The following is a 19,101-nucleotide window of genomic DNA, read 5'->3' on the forward strand; positions in this document are numbered from 1 at the left end:
ATCAACATGTTCTACTTCTAATATTAGGCCATCTGAGTTTATTGAAAATAAGCTGAAAGGGGTGTTATTTCCTATTCTGTCTTCTGCTTAGGCATGGAATACAACATAGCTTTATAATATTAGTATTTAATATTGGTTGTACTATGGTTTTCCGAGTAACAAAGTGGGAAAAATAAGTTTATGGATTCTTTTTAAACTAATAACAGTTTCAGCTTTGAAATATTTCAGTAAGATGCATCTTTGGAGTTATTTGAAAATCAAAACTAAAGAACATTTCACCACTACAACCACTGCCATCTGGCATATATTGGGGTAAAATACAATGATGTGGAAGGGGTATATTCAAGCTTAATTGTATTGAACATTGTATTAATAAAACATGTTGAATTGATGCAGTTGTTGATAGCTTGGTAATTATGTCATTGCTGATAGATAGAGATAGAATTAGGGATATCACATATATTAGAGTGCAAAAAAGTTTGGAGTTTTGTTTATGAACAAAGGAATCTTTTGATTCAGTTTTGACTGAAACCCTTGTTCCATTTTGGATGATATTGTTTCTTCTGGCTGGCACCAGTACTTCAAGATCTTTAAGGCAAAAGATTTTCCTAGCACTCTTCTCTCACAGCTGCCAGGGTTTCAAACATAGTCATAACTTTGATGCTTTCTATTGGAATCTCAACCGTTAGGAGTCAAGCTTTGTTTCTAGGATCGTGATGTCTCACTTCAGTATTTCAGAATGTTTATGTTGAATCATAATGGATCACTTCAGTAATTCTAAGTGTTTATGTTACAAAACCTACATCACAGATACACCTTTCTTTGTCTGTGGTAGGATTAAAATAGAAAATCTTCTGTTTTTAAAAAAGCTTAATGTCAAAAGTGTCTGATTATATGGCATGATTATATGGCAGAGAGGTAAAATGGAGAAAGAGAAAGGCAGAAGAAATGATATCATTTACAGAGACACCTTAATCAGCTCTTATAGAGAGTAGAATTTGATTATTGGTTCCACTTATTTGTTATTGGGATATTCTTACTGGTCTGATACATTTTCCTATAAGTTCTCCTTAATTAATCATAATTAATCTCCACAATTAATTAGTGGAATGACTTGCCTCCAGAAGCTGTGGGTGCTCTGACATTGAAGGTTTTTAAGAAGAGATTTGCCATTTCACTTGCCTGAAATGATTGGAACTAGAAGAGAGGTGTCAAACTCCCGGCTTGCAAGCCAGATGTATCACACACAGGCAAAGTCCACCCCAGATTTAACAAAGGGGGGGAAATCGTGATACATCACATGATAACAATATGACGCCATGATTTTGACACCCTTGGATTAGAAAATCTCCAAGGTCTCTTCCCTTTATTTGTGTTATTCAAACCCATGTGGTTTGAGAATTTAAAATAAAAAATTAAAATGTTCACAATTAGGGCTGCTTCAGAATCTCCAGTCATGTGACCAGCATTCAGGTGCTTAGTAGCTGGCATGAATTTATGAATTTAAGGTTATATGATCGCTATTTGTAATCACCTTAGCCAGCTCACTTCAAGCAAATCCAATGGCGAAAGCCACAGTTCTTAAGATTCACTTAATAACTGTGACAAGAAAAAGGTAATAAAATTGGGCGCAACCCATTCGCCTTGCTTCGCAATAGAAATTCAGGACCCAATTGTGGTCGTAAGAGGGAAAACTACTTGAAATATATAAGGGAAGTCTTCACACACATAAGTGTTACAAGGTGTGTTTATGACTTTGAAAACAGAGTAAAAAATGTTTGGAATGGATGTGATGTAGCTATAACTATTAGCCATGTTGGGTGCTCACTTCATTCTTGCAGAAGGAAGGTTAGCTAAGTTTGGTAAATATGTAAAAACCTTACAATGTTAAGTTTATGTTTGACTCTGCAACTGATGTGGTTGCCATTTGATTCACCTTTTTCTCTCCTTGTTCCTGTCTAGTAACCAGCATCCCCAGAGTCTACATAAATCATTGGCCTTCGGCATCCTTAGCCCCTGGCAGGTGTTTTGTTCTTGCTGTAATTGTGTTATCTGCAGTTGGCCCTTTTTTAATTAAATAATTACAGATCCAAATATCTATTGTTACAGCTTCCAGTTCAGTTTTCCCTGCTTTGAAGTACACACAAACAAGAATTTGGGATGAAAGTCAAGTCTAAAGTTCCTGGTGGCAAGGAGTGTTAAGGAGGGTGTGGGTGTTAAGAAGCAAAAGGGCAGGCTGCTTTGATTAGAGGAGGCGAAAGGTCATCTCTCTACATAAGAAGCATAAATGCAAGTATATATTGAAAAGAAGCTATTTAAGGTAATCTGAAAAAAAAAAAGATTGCAAAATCCAAAGCAACAGATGTTAACATTTGTTTTTAAAATTTGGCATGGGAAGCCATTGGATGTGTAACTGCTCTGTAAATTGTATGAAGCGTGAAACAATTTTTTAAAAAAATCATTATTTAATATAAAGGACAGACTATTGAAACTAAAACATATTGCAGCAAATCATTTAGCTATTTATTATTATGATCGAGGGGGAGCTATTAGATGTTCTATGTTACTCAGGGTTTTTTTGACATTGGAATTGTTTATAAGTACTGTAAACTAAAATGAACATAGTTGTGATTTAAAAAGGGAATTTATTGTAGGCAATAAAGCATTCTGGAGCAGTATTCAAAGATATCAAATAGTTTAGTGACTGACAGTAAGAACCAGATCTTCAAGGATATAAAACAGAACTACAATAAATAGTCAGTTGCCCATTGAATTGCTGCAGACAATAAGGTTTACTAGTATTCTACATATGCCTATTTTAAGTCTCCTACATTGAGCAGAATATTTTTTTGCAATGCTTTCATCATTTTGAAATACTGACAGTAGATCGATGCTTTTCAAAGTGCTGTTTTATATATTTGACTGTGGCTGTTGTTATTTTTTATTTGTGATTGGTCTTTTCTCTGTTGTCTATTGCATAACTTGAGTTTTTTTGTTGTTGCATGTCAGGTTCTATAGAGTGAGAAGAACCTAAAGAGTTTGAAGACTTTGAAGTAGCAGTTTGTTCTGAAGGGGGGAAAAAACCACCCTATGAGATCAGTAAGCAGTGGTGGTCCTTGAGCGCGGAATTTTCATTGCTATACAAGACAGTCATTAAATGAGTTGTACCCAATTTTACAATGTTTTTTTTTTGTCACAGTTGTCAACAATGGTGGGTTCTGGATCCCGTTCCAACTGGTACAGTTGGAACGGGCCTGGCGTTGCCCACATGGATGTGTGCGGTGCGTGTGCACACGTGCACAATCCACATGGGTAGCTACCAGCGATGCTGCTCATTGGAGCATTGCGCAGGGGCTGTACGCACCATGTATGTGTGCAGAAGTGCCGAAGGCTTTAAAGGACAGGTAAGGAGTGCGGGCAGGCGGCTGGGCTCTCCGGAGCACCATACCAGAACAGTAGCCGGTGCTCCGGGCAGACTCCGGTACACCCGTACCTGGGTATACCGACTGCAACCCACCACTGGTTGTTAAGCAAATTACTTCAGTTGTTAAGCAAATCATTTGGAAGTTAAGTGAATCTGGCTTTTCCTATTGACTTCGCTTATTGAACTATGGGGATGCTACAACATGTGAAAACAGGCATAAGTCACTGTTTTCAGTGATGTTGTAATTTCCCTAAATGACTGCTTGTAAGTCAAGGATTCACCAGTACAAAGTTTCTTTGCCCTGAATTATATCATTGCTTGTCTGCATTGGTATTGTCTACATGGCATGACAAGTACTTTATTGGATACAAGGATGTTGATTTTGTCCAGTATTTATGCTACAGCGGGGTTTCCCAATTTGGGCAATCTCTAGATGCATGGAATTCAACTCCCAGAATTTCCTAGCCAGCATGAGGAATTTTTCCAGAGACGTGCACGTGTCTTAAATTGTCAAGGTTTAGAGTTTAAAATTAAAATCTTACGTGTACAGTGTATGTACTTGTCTAAAGATAAGCAGATCTGAATCACTACCAGACTGCTGCAACACACTGACTCCTGTGTGTAAGATTACTCCATCCATCCACATTTTAAACTTTAATAAAGCAAACAAGCTTTAACATAACTTGGCACTTCTTATTCATCATTGGAGAACATTTAATAATCATTCTCATAAGGGTTTTTTATATGTCTTGAGAGAACAACCTCAAGTTGGCAATCATTTGGAAAAAAAAAAGCTGTTCTGGATTATGTTAAAACCGTGGAAGACTGAGCAGCTGTTTACAGATGTTTGGCAGCCACATTCTTAACAGCTGTTCACATACAATCAACAATATAGCCCCGTAGATAATAGTCTATTCTTTACAACTCAACTTTTCCCCTTCAAAAGAAATGGATCTGATTATGATACGCTTAATATGTAATCATTTTTAAATTATAGTAACATGGCAAAAAAGATATTGCATCGTGTCTCAAGTAAAACAGAAATAAAACCTGCATTTTTAAAAACTATCTATTGCTTCCCATAACAGCATTCATTTCCTCTTGGCCTTTTGGAACTGAAACCTTGATACTCCCTGAATTTTTTTCTTTGAACATAATTGTTTTAAACATCCTGCCAGCATACAAAACAATAGCTGAAGATGCAGTTAAACTTTAGGAATTCTGATTTAATTATAATAGTAGAGGCTTTGCCAATGGACTCTGGTGCCTGATGTTTGTAAATCATTCTCACATTTTTATTTCAATAAAGTTTCATTTTATGTAGCAATATTTTGTTTAAGCTCCCTCTTTGTCAGCAGTCCAGGAAGTATGCAAGCTTTACCAGTTTGAGCAACAGGATTTTTACCCCTAATACAAGTAGCTTCTTATGTTTTCAGTCTTATTTTTTTCCTTTTAAAATGTAAAATTAGATCAGATCATAGATTGTTTTAGAAGAATGGCATAACTGCACCATCCCTTAAACAGGAAAGTAAATACTTTTGATCTGACATTATTATTATTTTATTACATCTTAACTTCCTTTTCCTTGTGAGTTTCACTAAATTTGTGTCTAGATATCTAGCTGATGTAAAAGTAAATATTAGGGGTTTATTTTGAGGATATCTGAAACCGTATCCCAGTGTGGGCAAGGATCACGTGAACTCAGTTTTCAACTCAGTTGGGTTATAAATAGGTGCACCAGTGCGATCAGGTTCTCAATGCGATATAGATATTAGTCTATTTTTCTAACCCTGTGGATGTTGAAATTGTGATGCCAATAGCCTCTGGAATTGCCGATTTCTTTTTTTTTAAACCCCCACTATGAATCTACAATGAATGGGGTAGTTTTGAATGTGATTAACAAAGCAACCTTCAAATTAATGTCTCGCGAAAACAGGCCCTTTTTTTTTTTTCAAAAAAAGGGCATGAATACCCTTTAGGAGGCTTGTAGAGTGCTCCTGGCATGTGAGGGGCCAAAAATGAGCAAAAAGCCCATTTTCTACAAAAATGGGCCCGTTTTTTGTCAAAAAAAAAAAAAAGGGAAGCGTAGCCTTTAGGAGGCTTATAGAATGCTCCTGGGGGCTGGTGGGACAGAATTGAGCAAAAAAGGCACATTTTTCGTTCATTTCTGCCCTCCCCAGCCCCCAGGAGCACTCTGGAAGCCTCCTAAAGGCTATGCACTTTGGTGAAGGGGCGGGGTTTGGGGAGGCAAAAATGCTGTATTCCGTGTATAAGATGCACCCAGATTTTCAGCCTCCTTTTTTGAGGGAAAAAGGTGCATCTTATACTCCGAAAAATATGGTAGTTCATTTTTACCATCTTGTATACAGAAGGTCTTAATACAAGTAGTTTTCAAGCTACAAACGCAATGTGGGCCAGAATTTAATTTGCCAATGTAGTTGTAAACCTTGAGGTAACTGCATTGCTTGGCTACGGGAATCCTGGCATTCCCTGTTGCTTTTCGTTAGCCCAGCACCTGCCCTGATCCAATTCATTCCTGAATTGATCCCACTCAGCCCCAAGGCTCGGTTCTGCCGAAATAAAAGAGTCCCTCCCCTTCAGTTTTCCTCAGTTGCCTGTCCTCCGCCTCCTCATTCTGCCCTGTAGGTTTCTTATACCCTGCCTTGTGGATGGCAAACAGCTGCTGAACTGCAGTGTAGTGTGAAGCCTCAGCAGCCCTAAGGATTGCATAAATCCCATCTATCCAAGAATTCTGGGGCTCAGCTGAGAATAGCAGTGTGGGTTGAAGACAGTGGTGAAATTCAGTTTTTACTACCAGTTCTGTGGGCGTGGCTTGGTGGGCATGGCAGCGGAAGGATACTTCAAAATCACCACCACCACCCCACTCCTGAGGGAAGGATATTGCAACATCTCCATTCCCACCCACTCTGGGGCTAGCTAGAAGGTGGTATTTGCCAGTTTTCCGAACTACTCAAAATGTCCGCTACCGGTTCTTCAGAACCTGTCAGAACCTGCTAAATTTTACCCCTGGGTGAAGTCCCCACCCCATCTGCATCCATCCCCCTATACTCCGCCACCAGTTAAATAGCCTCTTCTTGTTTTGTTTTTTTTGAAATATATTTTTATTATTTTTACATTTAAAACAATGCAGTCCCGCAGAGTCGAAGTGACCATACATTCACACAATTAGTCTAAACCATTAAATATTAGCCTACTCAGTGCATTATCTGTTAAGTCCTGGAGGCTATAATGCCATTGACTTGCATTGCTAGCTCCTGATTGGCTAAGATGCGAGCAACCAGCGGGCAACCAGCTGGCGGGAGAATCCAGCTACCCTATTGGTTAAAGCGTCTGACAGCTCTAGTGTAAAAGGGCTGTCAGCTGTCCAAGGCTTTGCTGTTTGCCGGTTTGAGGTTTGCCTTACATTGAGCTGTATGTTACTGTAAATAAAGGTTGTGTTAGCTTCAACCTGCCTTGCCTCAGTTCCTGTCTTCCTCGTTCTCCCTACAGAATAATATCTATCCTTCTGTCCACTCACAATATATACAGTTTGTTCAAGTCTTGTCACCTTGTCTTATACCAATCATAAAATCTGTTCCAGACTTCAAAATATTCTGATTCCCCTTAATTTTTAAGTCCAAGAGTGAGCCTATCTGCTTCCGCACAGGCCAACACTTTTCTGATTATATCTAGCTCTGATGGTGTATTTCCTTTTTTCCAATACTGCGCAAAAGTTATGCGCGGTGCAGTTAGTACATGTATAATTAGAGAGAATACATTTTTCTTAAACCCCTCTCCTAGGTATTATACCTAGGAGAAAAATTTCTGGTTTAAACAAAATTTGGTCTCCCACCATTTGTTCCAACCATGATTGAATCATTTTCCAATGTCTTTTGGCCTCATTGTATGTCCACCACATATGATAAAAAGTGCCTGGGTTTTTTTTTTTACACTTCCAACAATTTGGGGCCAGATTTTTAAACATTTTGGAGAGCCATGCTGGGGAGAGATGCCATCTGTAGAACATCTTATAAAGATTTTCTTTATATGCCATAGCCAATGTTGAGGTATGCCCAACCTGACCCTTCACAAGGCAGCTGCTGGCCACAGTAAGCTCGTATATCTAGCAGTTTCCATGTGAATGGTGAGGTGGACATACCTCATTAGCAGCAGAAACAAGAAGACAGTGAAGATCAGCTGGGGATGATGGAATACAGGACAGCAGGTGTTACAAAGTGCAGGAGGTCAAAAGGGCAGATGGGAGAAAGAGATAGGTTTGGAAGTAACCCTCCAGTAATAAGCGTGGGCAGACTGCCAAGCATCCAAATTCTGATCAGGGACAACTGCAACAGTCATCAAGTTTGGGGGCCAGGCATAAGTACCATTCATTCAACACTGCTACAATTTCAAATGATCATTGTATAAATGGTTGTAACTTGAGAATTACTTGTTTAAGACTGATCCATATGGTTGTATCTCATTATAAAAGAGCACAGATATATAATGCTACTGTTATAATAGTTCTATTTTGCACTCTCTTCAGCATTAACTAAAATTATGATAATTGAGCTTCTGTCATTTGAAATTGTTTTGGGTAATAGAGATAAATGTATCTCTAAGCACCGATGGGATGAATAGAATGAGGACATTTCTGGACTTTCAAATTATGCTGAGAAAGTTGTAGAACCAACTTTAATTCAATAAAAGGATATTATAAGGGTAAAAATTATCAAAATGGATTTGAAAATGCATTTTATTGGAACGTATTTGAAACATATCTCTTTCATATGAAGTCCAAACTAGCCTTGGAATAAAGAGATTAATCATTGTGATAAAAACCTATGGAGGAATGTTTCTGCTGAATATCCAAAATATTGTTTAAATTTTATGCTGAGACCTACTCACAAATTGAGATTACTGTATCAGCTTCCCTTACAAGAATTAAAAATTGGGACTAATGAAAAAGAGTTACTATCAATTTGGTAGACAGACAGACAGATACACAGACACACAAAATATTAAATAGCTTGCAGAAGAAGTGATGTTCCAAGAATACAATGACTGTATGTGTCAACACGCTGCAAAATGCAGGGATTTTAACTTGTATAACATAATATTTTCTACATATAGGCCTTCCCCCTCCCTTTCTTTTATGTTGCCTTTTGTTATGGAAAAGGATTTAGCCATGTTTCATACTGAAATAATGGAATGGAATGAAATGGAATGCGTGTCTTCATATTTGCCTAGATGAATAACTTACAGTATAACCATGAGTTGAACCAGCAAGATGTTCAGGTAAATGCTAGTACGTCAGCCTATATATTTCAACCAGCAGTAGCCATGGGAAGACTGGGGAATGACTGATGAAAGCAGTGTCATGGTGTCACCACGCAAATTCCAATCTTTTTCTGAGTGTGATGGGATGCTGTTCACGTGCCCCAAAGGGGTATAGCTTGCAGTGTGACAGCATGACACTGCTTTTGTAATTGTGATAAAAGCAGTGAGATCCAGGGAATGCCACAATATACAGCATTTTCTGTGCATTTCCCCATTATATTCAGGTCTGCCTTTTTTCCTCTGATCTGTGGTGTAGCAGCCAGAGAAAAATTACTTTTTAAGTAGTGCTTTATATTAGAGATGCAAATAACATGTTGCAAAGTCTTTTTCCCTTCTTTGTTATCAGGTTGCCATTTTGGCAGGAAGCAAAAATTTCCCTTTGAACCTAGAATTCCTCTGTTCCTTTTGACAGACTTTCAACTTCCTATGCAGATTAGGCCATTAAATTAGGCGCAAAGGCAGCCCTCTTGCCTATTTTAACCTTGCCATGGTATTGAAAGAGATTTACTAATGTTTACTAATGCTAATGGGTGGCAATTTAGTAGGGGAAATAATCCTACTAAGTCTCATGAACTGCATGCCCTCAGGATGTATGAGGTTGTAAAAATATTTCCAACTACTATATCCATTTGATGGCCTTTAGCATATTCAGTGTGGGGGTTATCTATTAGCTGACCACCTCACTCTCCTGTTCCAAATTAGGGTTGCTTTTTGAAGTTGCAGGGGGTTGGGGATGGGGAAAAGATGTTCTCACGTGCCACATCAGGATGGTCTCTATCTGGCGATGTTTTTGTTGCAAGGGCAAGAATAGAGATTGATTCCACACACCATTTCTGGGAAAATGGTGTAATTGTAATTGTATTTTCCTTGTTTAATAAGAAAGGATCCAGCTTTTATGTCTGTTGATTCCAGCTGAAAATTCTTCATTTTTAAATAAAACAATTTAGATAAAAACACAAAGATTTGTATCAGACTTTTGGGTTGGCATGACTGCCGAGAAAACAGATGTGTGAAGTGTCTATGGACTAGAATGGTGAAAATGGCCAGATTCTGTTTAGATTGGGGAAACACCCTGTTCTGTAAAGCTATCTGTTGCAAATAAAAAAATTGTGTTAATTTTCTTACAGTCCAAACATGATGTCCCTGTGTGCGGGTGTGTATGTTCTGTTTGTCGGGAGCTACCTCTTCTTTTTCACATCCACTATATTTCTGATTAAGATTATTGGAGCATGACTTCAGTGAGTTCTAAAATAGGCATATTAATCTCAGCCTCCATCCAGGGATATATTTTCACTGTAACTTAGTGATAAAAGCACCTCCCTCATCTACTCTGCCATGGCTTTTTTTTCTTTTTTTTTCTCTGGTCATATTTCTGAAATAATAACGAAAATATCCTCTTTATTCAGTTCAGGAGAGCTCAGCACAAATAGGGGGGAAACAAAAGTCTCTTTGAGGAAGCTGCTGTGCTTGAAAGATAAAATGCAAGGTGAAAACAAATATTTCTTAAAATGAACTGCATTTTTCTTCTTATAGACTAGAGAATAAGATGTGTGAGATGTGAAAAGAACAATAGAAATTCCTCTTAACCTGGGTATCTTTTCAAAATTTAATTTCATTCCTACATTTGGCAAAAGCAAATTAAAACTAACATTTAATAATGAGGCAGGTAGTTTTATTAATGTCCACTTGTCTTCTGTATAATAATATTATAGTGAAGCATTTTGTATTAGTTCTAACCAGAATTTATAATGAATACTCATAATAAATAATATATTGAACAAAAAAAATACAAATTATTACTAAGGTTATTCAGATCAGATTTTTTTTCTGTGAAGATGTAGCTGATCTGGATGTAAAAGCTACCAGTGGGAGAAAGGCAGAAAGATATAATCTAGAAATATGAAATGTATTGATTTCAATTTCTTTTGTTCTAAAACAGCAAGTAAATCATAGGAGCCAAAATGGCTGAAGGCATACATCTTTATAATATTAAAATGGTCAGCTGAGAGTAAGGCAAAGCTCTAGGAATATTCAGCAGGGATACGTTAGCTGTTTTTGCATGCAAAACAACTAAAAAAGGCTTTAATTATTTTGAGCATCTTGCTGTCATACTTATGCTGTTGTTTCTTATGTCCTCCCACTAATTACTTCATCTGTAAGCATGTTCTTTTTTGTGCAAGAGTTACATCAGCAATGCATATTTGTTATGTAGGATACCTGCAGTATTTGTGATACTATACTTCCCCTAATCTGGCATTAGAATTTCATTGTTCATTGGACTTTCATATACTCATTTTAAAAAGCAAACAAAAAGCTATAATTGTGGAACAAATCATTAAAAAATTGAACTAACAGCATATAACCCATTCTTGGCTAAAAAGAAGGATAAAATATTTCATTCATGCGTGTGTGTGTGTGCGTGCGCGCACGCACGTGCTCTTAATGGTATTTAGCTTGCAGTTTTGAAAATAGAAGTGAATTTCTTCAATTTCCTTTCTCAGTCTGCTTCTGGTATATAATTAATGCTTGTCCTTCCTCCTTTCCCTCCTCCTCCCCCACACTCAATATGATAAAAGTTTGGTGGCAAGTATATGGGAAAGTTTCCGGGTTTTTAAAAAAGGCGTTAAAAACTATTTTGTGCAGAAAATGACACCACTGGATGCTAACGTATAAATTCATCTATAGCCTAACATTGACTTAATTTAGCCGCTGTAGATATCCATGTACGACATACAGCTTTTTTTCTTCCCCAGATTCTGCTGATATAGGTGAACAATTTAAAATTTTCTTTCTGTAACTTCTTAAGAAAGCTATTATTTAAAACGTTTTACACTGACAACTTCTTTCTCCTGAATTGCTCAAATCAGCTAATTCAGTGAATTATAACTGTATGAGCCACAAATTGTCTGTGGGACCACAGCTAAAGCAATAAAAGGAAATAATCAAGTTATTTGCTTGAATAGGCAGTAACTATTGCTGTGCTTTCTTCTTAGCTTTTTCATTAAACCTGAAAGAAACTTCGTTCAGTTAATCAATCTTAGTCAATTTAAGGATTTTAATTCATGATTGCATACTTTAATTGATGAGTTTGGAATTTAGAGAAATGCTTTTTGTTTTGAAAGCAGTTCTGGTGTTTATAGTTTATTCCAGGACTTATCATTACTTGAAATGTAAAGATAAATGAGTAAATAGATTTCCCTGAGAGTGAGCTATAGCTTATTTTCAATCAGTAAAACATTCTTATACTTTAATATATCTCAAGTGTGTCAGATTTGGCTGATACATATCCTTTAATAATAAACTAGTTGAGCAGAAAGCTTTTTTTTAATCTGAAGAAGTATGATAGTGAAAAAAGTAACATTTGAGAAGATGGACTTGATGATATAACCAATATATGGGGAAACAGGTGGCAGCCACACATGTTTTTTCCAATAAGTGATCTGTTCCTCTGCTAACTGTTTGAAGTCAGTTGACTAAAATATCCAAAACCTCTGGATATTTCATTTCATTTATTGAATTCCTTGGTTATAGGATTGCCCAATTTGGACTGTAAAATATCCATGCAACAGTTAGATGGCATTGGATACAAAAGACTCTTAATTGATGCAACCCAGAGTTTTGAAGGCCAGTAGTCCTGTTTTACATTTTGTTATCAGCCAACATGATTTTATAGTTAAAATACACTACTACTTATTTAAACCTGGGTCTGAACTTAGAGAAGCTCTTGGGAAAGTTGTTCTTTTGTTCAAGAAAAGTGCCTTCAGAATTGGCTGTTACCCAAATAGGCTCACAGGAAACTGAAATATGATTTAAACCATTATCTGAATAGACTTACAGGAAGCTTCATTTGCAGCTTTCTTCTGGATACAGTTCAGTGGCTTTCTGTGAGAAAGGACTACAGATTTTTGTAAGTAAAGTAACATTTTTGTTAGAATTAGATCATTATTAAAGAAAATATAAATATATTATCTAGAAATCCTGCCATTTGATCTATATTTTTTTCTCCCCTTGGAAGAAATTTCTTTAGTGAGATGAGGTCCAAATATTGTACGGATTTTGTGACTGAAGCTGCTGGTGAGTTTAGCTGATTTTAAATAATTGTGGAACATGGTGTTGAAAGGATGAATGCATCACAACTGTTGACATTATTTTGTTCTCCCAGTAATCAGTAAGAGCAAATAAAAACAAATTTAGAGACTTGCATTACATGTGTTTGAAGAAAGATATTATCTAAATTATAACATGAGAGATGCCCTAGCATAATGCATTTCATGATAAATCATGAGTTTGCTAGTGTTAAAGAAATAAGACATCTATAATCCATGATACTTCAAACATTTGAATAAAATAAGTAATAGGAAACTCCTGTTATATTAACAGTTTTTATTCCTCCTCTATATTGCTGTGTTTCTCTGTTCCTGAAATTACTTAATGAAAGATACTCCTTTAAATTTCAGTAAGGGAGAAAACAGCAAAGAAATTTTTGTGGCCAGGAGAAAGGTTTGTGGCAAAATTAAAAGACCTGCTCTTGGAGATTTTGAATGTATTGAAAAATTAAGGATTGTTTCAGATCTTTTATTAGGAAATTTAATTGTTGAGAAGTATCTGATTTTTGAGATTGCCATAGGAGACATTAGCTACATATTGGATGTTTAAATTGCTTTAGTATATATTTTTACTAAAATTTACTGATTTTTACTAAAATCATTGTCTTTTGAGGTGAATACTTTTTGCCTAAGACACAATGTTTGGAAATAATTCTCTGGAGTATTTATTTATTAATTTATCCTAGAGTTAGCTTGTCATCTCCCAAGCATAACTCTAGAAAAAAACCACATTGATACCACAGTGTTGGATATAGGGCTTATATTTCAAATGGTGTTACCAGAGTTAAAAAAAAGCTAATGACAATAATGTTTGTTTGCAAAGAGAGAGGATTAATCTTTTACAGAAAAGCCTAAACCTAGCAGTTTTACAAATTTTAGGCCAGGGATGCAAAACTCAGGGTCCAGGGACCGGATCTAGCCCATGGGTTGCTTAGATCATATCCACGGGGCCACCCTGGAAAGAGTGAAGGACCAGCCCACAGTGCCTCTGCCAGCGAAAATGGAGCTTGGGAGGGCCATAGGCAGCCGTCGCGAGCTCTGTTTTTGCTGGCAGAGGGTTACAGGAGCTGTTGCAGCCAAAAACAGCTTGGGAGCCCATTTTCTCTGGTAGAGCGCTCTGACCACCACAGTCCCCCCGACATGAATCACGTCGAGCTCGCCATGCCTCCCGTCTCTCCAAGGTCAAACGCAACCCTGATGCATCCCTCAATGAAAATGAGTTTGACACCCCTGTTTTACATCCTTTTCATGGCTCACTTAGCATGACTTTAGTGAACTTGAATCGTTTCTCCAACCCAGCTTCTCCAAAGCTGCTGCTACTTCCTTTTATTTTATTGATCAAAATCATTGAGTTCTTCTAATGGAACCCCCTTCCTCTACATATGGAATCACAATCTTGCCTAACTGGTTGACCTCCAGATATTTTATCCTACAGTTGCCCACAGTTTCACATCCCATTGAGAAGGAGTGAAGCAGGCTTTCTTCTCCATTGCTGAGCCACACAAAGCTCCAACTGACTGCATATTTATTTATTTATTTATTTATTTATTCATTTTGTTTATTGCTAGTCCTTCTCTTGAGCTTTGTAATGACAGTGCTCATAGAAAATCACATTACTGAGGAAACATGCCTTTAAGGAACTTACCCTGTCATCAAAAAAAAAAAAAGGTTCTGCACTTTCTTACATTCAGTGCAAGTACTCTGTTCCCTAATATTACAATAAACAGATTATGAAAGTACACCAAAGTTTTCACAAGTTGCAGTGTTAGAGTTGTGAAATTTTAGCTTGTACCATAAACCAGTTATACCGCATTTCTTTAGGCACAATGAGATGATCCCTTTGGTTTTACTCCTGTTGTGCCAGTTTTTGATGTAAACCTAAACCAGGAAACTAACTCTACAAGTTTGACTGGAACTATATTTTATTCATACAAGCTACGGTAACAGAATTTTGAAAATTTGGCTGCATTTTTCCTTTTTTTCCTCTTATATGCCACAGAGCTAGGTCAGAAACTGTCTAAATTTCTTTTTCTTTGTTTCCTGGGCCTAAAGCAAAGTGTCAAACTCTTGTCGTTCACAGTGGCATCACGTGACATGTTGGGACTCCCCCCCCTTGTTAAAGCGGGTGTGGGTGACACCAGTGCATGACGCATCCAGCCCATGGACAGTCCTGGCCTAAAGCATGTTTTATACTTTTTTTTCTTAACCATCCCTGCATAGTTTTTCCAAAGTGATCTCTGACCTCTCCAAGTTGGTTGCAATGACTTCAAATTAATTGAAAAGTTTTTAATCTAAATTTGAGATTTCTAAGTTGTTTGATAACTTAGGTGAGGAAAATTCTGTTATTGCTTCCCCCCCCCCCCCCAGTTAAAGTCTTGGAATTAAGACACTGGTGTGATTGTTTGCAACTGTTGTATCTTCGCATTTCTTTCCCAAAAGTTTATGCCAGAAACACAGGTAACCTTTGAATTGTATCAAAACATATTTCATCCTGAGTGTTGCCTAGATGTGTTATATGTTCACCATATTATAGTCTATCTTGTCTCCTGAAAAGTACTCAACATGAAATTACAAAATGTAACACTCGTTTTAAAAAAAAAATACATCAATTTAAAAGGCCAGTCCAAAAGCTTTATTGGTCAATGTACTCAGTGGTACTCCTATATTTTTGGTCCATTTTCTTTCTATCACTCCTCCTGCATTTGCCCTGAAAAACAAAGAGGATGGGGAAAGCTACTTGAGGCTTGCACTGTGGTGATGATTTACTACAGCTTTTTTATTCTATTTTTGAACTTCAGAAAAGAAAAAGTGAACAGAATAGGCACGTCCAATTTTATTTATTTGTATCTTTGAGATGGACTGAAAATAAGGCTACAAGGCTATTTTTTTTCCATTGTGTCTACATTATGAAATATCCTTCCTCTAAAAATTAAGCTGACGCCTTGTGTTGACCTTGTAGATGTTTTTGAAGGCCCTATTTTCCTGTCTTCGGGGAATAGTTAAGATTATCACTGCTTGGACATCTTTTAAATTAAATATTATAATTGTTCTTGTAACATTTTGTGTTCTAATGAGTTGTAAAGATTCAGCAGCATGCATATTTAAGAAATAAGCAAGTCATACCCCTACAAATGAACCATTAAGAAATAATTTAGCTATTATTATTTTATTTTTTTCATTTTTCACAGGAAAAATGGGTGGCAACTCTGATTTCTTGCTCATTAGCAATAGATTTTGAATCTTCACTTTGTATTCAGGCTGGCATTTTGACTTTTACAACATTTTTATTTTAAATGATTTTATTTTAAAAGTTTTAATTTTTAAAATTAACCAAGAGCTTTTAGTAATGTTTTTAATCTTGGAAAAGAAACAGCAGTAAACTGGAGCCAACTGGAATCAGAACTAAGGTATAAAATAATTGTGACCATTGGCTTCTAAATACAATTGTTCCTTTTTTTAGAACATGTACCATATTTTTTGGAGTATAAGATGCTCCGGAGTATAAGATGCTTATACTTTAGTTTTTTGGGAGGAAAACAAGGAAAAAATATTCTGCTTCTGCCTACCAGCATTCATTTGGCTAGCGTCCTTGCAGCAAATAGCAAACAGCCAGGTCAACTTCAGCACATTATTGCAGCCTGATTCAGCATGAGCAGCTGATTGGCAATATCCCCAATCAGCTGTTCCAAGCTGCAGGGATTGCTACAGACCATCACTGCCTCCATGCCTTGAGTTTTTGGCCTCTGCGCCTTCTGTTTTTGGCCTCTATGCCTCCCATTTCCAGCCTCAAAATGCTCTGTTTCAGACCTGTTCAAGGCTGTGGGGATTGCCACAGCACATCGCCACCAATTGCTGACTCCGTGCATTGCGTTTTTGGCCTCTGTGCATTGCATTTTCAGCCTCTGCATGTCCCACTTTTGGCCTCTGTGTGTCACATTTTTGGGTGGTTCCAGGTGGGGTTTGCTGCCGCTGCCAATCCCCACCACTTGGAATCACCTGAAAACACGATGCGGAAGGCCAAAAACGAGGCGTGCAGAGGTTGAAAATGGAATGTGCTGAGGCAATTTTACAGTGGAACCATGTTTGGGGACAACTGAAAACACATTAATTTTTATGATATTTTTCTAAAACAAAATGTTTTATTTTTATATGGAATATGGAATTTGTTCAGTTGACAGACCGTCTGAGAAGCTGTTGATATTTGGTAAGCAAACTGTTATTCTGACATTAATTAATTGTAATTTCTTTCTGACCCCATAACAATTAGCATAGACAGCGATGCATTGCAATTGTCATATCTTAGCTTTATTATGCACTTCATAAAATCAGTCCATTCCGATTAATGCCATGCTCTTGAGCCTGGGATCTCCCTATTATTTGCATTATACAGATTAACCTATACAACATATCATTTCAAAATATTGCAAGCAGAAAGCATCAGTTAACTTTAACATATTGAAGCTGTGTAGAGTATGCTATAGTACCAGTGTCTTGTGTTGCTATGTATTTGATGAAGTTTGTTTAGAATATGCTTTCAGTGATTGTGACAGTTGCCCCATTAGTTAGTGTCTCTCCATTTCAAATAATATGGATGACCATATACTGAGGATGGATGACCAAAGAAAATGGCCAGCCAATAATGTTAATAACACCCTGTTCATAGGTTACGCAGCATTGAGCAACATGAATGCCATTTACATAGCATCTCTAATGGTAGGAGGGTTATGTAATTACTTTTTGGGGTTAAGAGAGAACCTACAACTTAGTTGTATAGTATATATTCTTTGTATGCAAAAAGTGTTTCAAGTGGAAAAATTCAGAAAGAGAGAGATTGGAGATCTGATTTTCCTTGGATTATACCAGTGTTCCTGCTTCAATATAAGCCGCTTTGTCTATTTATGCCAGGAGTATCAAACTCAATTTCATTGAGGGCCACATCAGGGCTGTGGTTGACCTCGGGGGCCAGGTGGATGTGGCTGCCTGGGTGGGTATGGCCAGCTTGATGCTACTCACTGGGTGTGGCCAACAGTGGATGGGGCCAGCTGGATGAGTGTGGTCAGCTTGACACCATGTGCGGGACCCGGATGTGCGGGACCCGGATGGCTGCCTGGCTTCTCGTTCCATAGAAGCCGGTGCTAAATACTAAAGATTTCTAGAGCCTCCGGAGTCCACCAACAATACCAGCAAAGCCCCCTGGAAGGGCTTGGTGCCAGGAATCCTGTAAGGGCCAGCATTCCGTCGGCAGCTGCCTGTGGCCGTCCCTTGGAGCAGCAGAACCACGGCGGCTCGGATCAGCGATCTACGGCGTGAGAGAGAAGATGGCGGCGCCACGCTGCCGATCTCAGCGTTTTGCAACTTTGTAACTTCTCGGCGCTCCCTCTCTCTCTGCCGGCTGTGACGGACTCGGAGTGGTGCGGTGAGCTCGGGGGGCTCAGTTCTTTGTCATCTGAACAGCGGGGGTTATTAGAACTCGCCGGAAATCATTTGGGAGCTGTGGGTTGGGCGGCTGGTTGTATTTGCCACCGCCGTAGCCCCCCCCTCCGGACATTTCCCCCCCCCCCCCGTCCTACTCTGTTGTTCTATTGCCAGCTGCCTGCTTATCCTGTGGTCCTGCGATCCTCCGGGCCGCTATCTGTTCGGCTGGGGACTGAATGGAGGATGGAAAACGGAGCCTTGAGTAGCTCTATTATTATTCTACGCTTTGATCTGAAGAGAAAAGAGGCCTGAACGCTCCTCCTCTCCCCCATCCTCTGGCCCCTTTATCATCACAGCTGCCTCAGGCATTGCTCCTTTGTCGCTCCCCCCTGTCATTGGGGAGCTTTTTCTGATTTTCTACCATCTCATCGATTGCCTATTAGGAGCAATAGATGATGGCAGCTGTAGGGACAAGGCCTTGGCACCAAGAAAACTGGTGCTTTCTCCCCCTCTGCCTTGAGCAGCTGGGGCCAGCTTCAGACTTTGGCCCATTGGACTATGGACCTTATATAACCTCAGGAAAGAGACTGTATTCAACGTGGACTGCTGACCTCCTCTGGGACCTTAAGAGGGACAAGACTGGACAGACTCTGCTTACAAACATCAGGCATTTTTGCCTTGCCCCCCCCCCCCCCACATGCGACTGCCTTGTATATCATTAATTTCTGGCCTTCCAGCTGTGGACTTTCCTTTGGGACATAGAAGAGGGAGAAGAACGGAGCAGCTCCCTCCTCATTTGTTACATCACCGCCTGATAGC

The 19,101-nt window shown here is 38.3% G+C and overlaps 1 protein-coding gene across 11 annotated transcripts in view; it reads left to right on the forward strand.

The window, feature by feature from the left end:
- ZMYND11 (zinc finger MYND-type containing 11) overlaps positions 1–19,101 on the forward strand; it is a 113,470-nt gene that overhangs the window by 27,613 nt on the left and 66,756 nt on the right. The window contains exon 1 of one of the 11 annotated variants that reach the window (XM_032234599.1): positions 12,644–12,668. The exons of the other annotated variants lie outside the window; for them this stretch is intronic. The gene's annotated coding sequence lies outside the window, so the exon portion shown is untranslated. Of the gene's footprint in view, positions 1–12,643; positions 12,669–19,101 lie in introns of those variants that run through there. 11 annotated transcript variants of the gene reach the window in all.

The sequence above is a fragment of the Thamnophis elegans genome, chromosome Z (assembly GCF_009769535.1).
Source record: "Thamnophis elegans isolate rThaEle1 chromosome Z, rThaEle1.pri, whole genome shotgun sequence".
NCBI lineage: Eukaryota > Metazoa > Chordata > Lepidosauria > Squamata > Colubridae > Thamnophis > Thamnophis elegans.